Here is a 2,544-nt window from a genome sequence, read left to right as displayed (position 1 = left end):
ACCGACCATCCCTCCCCCTCCAGACAGGTCGGTGATGATCCAGGAGAACCACATGATGCTGTTAGAGACTAGAAACAGTTCCAGCGTTTCTTCATTCTGGACTTTAGAGTCTTTCATGTCAGCAGAACTCAGACTGGATCCGTCATTTGTGTGTTTTTGGTCCCAAACTCTCCTAAACCTCCTGACTTCTACTGTTCAGATCTCCTAGTGTTGGGAATGAAGTTGCTCCATTTTATCCTGGTGTTCCCAATGGAACATGCCAGGCTATAGCCCAGAAGTGAACTCCAGGGTTGATGATGTTTTGACCAGTTTGATCTGCCTAATGTTCTCCGGGTAAAGTTAAGGATCAATCGGGTCGTGGTGACCTGTCTGTACCACAGTGTCCAGCCAAGTTTCTAGGACAAATAATTCAAGGAAGGAAGATGTGAAGCAGATGTTTGGTTGGATCTCCCCAATGAGAAATATTTTGCCAACTTCTCCAGTAGGAGGACCAGGAAAACATGTTCTTGTTCGTATGCTGAGGTATAAAAATCTGGGAAAGAAGAGATTTGGGGATTCTTCTCCTTTTACTGGTAGCTGCAAGATTTGAGTTGGTTCTGTGAGTCGGGTTGGTTCTGTTCTGTGAGTCGGGTTGGTTCTGTTCTGTAAGTCGGGTTGGTTCTGTTCTGTGAGTCCGGTTGGTTCTGTGAAGATACTATTCTAGAATGAACCCCCTTTGAGCAGAAATCCGATTCCTGTTTCATTCTTTTTCCACGACACCAGAAGATCTAGGAGTGGATCTAGTAGATTCCATCAAACAGTTCTGTGGTGTGATTTGGTTCTTCGTGGCTCCAGATAAGAAAGTCGTCAGAGAGGAAACGGAGACCGGCCGGTTTGAGAACTGCTTCCTGCTCTTCTGGCTCAAATGCAGGAAGAGCTCGATGGTGACGGCGAGAGACGGCCATCTTTATACACCTGCTCCATTTGAAATCACCTGGACAGCAGCGAGGAACACTGCAGGACGGAACCACGCTCCGGGAATCATGCGGGAGCCAGCTTCACGGTGTGTTTGTGCAGATCACACAGAGGAGCACACACGTGCACACACATGCACACACGTGCACCTGCATCCAGTGGTTTCTGTATTCTGAGGAAGGAAACAGAAAACCTCAGACAAACAGGACAGAGAGGAAGAAGAGAATATTAAGGAGAGATGGAGAGGAGGACGAACTCACTGTGAGGATGAAGAAAGACAAGAAGCAGGAGTGAAGGAGTGGGAGAAAGATATTAAACACCAGGGAGCTAAGCGAGCAGATTCACCTGCCCACTCCCGGATCTCTCCTCTCTCCATCAGCTTCCTTCCTCACCTCCTACTCTCCTAATTAGCTCAGAATTCTCTTGCATACTCTTCATCTTCCTCCTCTTCATCACTGTCTCTCTGAGCGCCGACCAGGAAGAAGAGGAAATCAGGTTGACCTTAATGAACAGATAGGGGGAATAGCATCCAGGGAGCTGTGGAAAAGCTGGATCAGCTGTTTGTTTGTTTACGCAGGACTCTCCCTGTGAAGCTGTCAGCTCCTCTCCGTGTCTTCTGAAGGAAACTGTGAGAAAAGGATCAGAAGATCGAGGAAATGTTCAGCTGTGTCCACTGTGAGGTCTGTGGTGAAGCAGGTGGGTGGAGTTAGGTGGAGGTGGGTGGAAATAGGTGAATATAGATGGAGTTTAGAGCGGATGTTCCTGAGAGCATCCGGTCATCAGTCACATCCAGCAGAACTTAGATGTCTCCTTTCACAATAAAGCTCCTGCAAACATCTAAAACAATCCAGTCACATCATGGACAGCAGCTTTCAGCTTCTCCCAAATCCACCTCCTTCTTAAGGCATTTCCACTAGTACTGATGAATGTGTTAGCATTAGCATTAGCATTAGCATTAGCACAGTGGTGCTGACAGCGTCTTCATCCGTGAGTCCTCAGACGTGGTTGGTCACTGAGTTAATCTGCGATTCCTGTTGTCATGTTTGTATGAAGGTAAGAGCGCTGCTTTAACATATGATACATGTCATGTGACGACATCATGTATGTGGGGAAATAATCCAACCATCTCTGGATCCACAAGTCTGCCCCCTGCAGGTGAAAACAGAAAATAGAAAGAATTCAGAAATGTTTCCACATAAACGTTTTTGAAGAGGAAGCTCTACCTGTGAAACACAAGGAAGAGGGCGGGGCATCCAAACACAGGCAACCAATCAGAGAGCCAGAAGGATTTGGAGGGAAATCAGAGGAGCAATCAGAAAGCTGATCATGTGACCAAAGAGAAGATCAATCAGCTACAAACTGCCAATCATTAAGAAACAAAAAAACGGGAGAGAGAAACATTCAGTGTATAGAGTTTTATGAGGAGCAAAGCAGCACAAAGTGTATTTCTGGTGAAGTTCTGGTTTCATTTGATGTTTACAAATCAAGACTTGAATTTAGAGATGAAATAATCCTCCGGATTGATGGACACGTTCCTGGATTTAAACCTTCTCAACTTCCTGACTGATGAGCTGATGAACTGGTTTAACT

The sequence above is a fragment of the Oryzias melastigma genome, linkage group LG11, assembly GCF_002922805.2.
Source record: "Oryzias melastigma strain HK-1 linkage group LG11, ASM292280v2, whole genome shotgun sequence".
NCBI lineage: Eukaryota > Metazoa > Chordata > Actinopteri > Beloniformes > Adrianichthyidae > Oryzias > Oryzias melastigma.
This window is presented reverse-complemented; position numbering follows the sequence as displayed.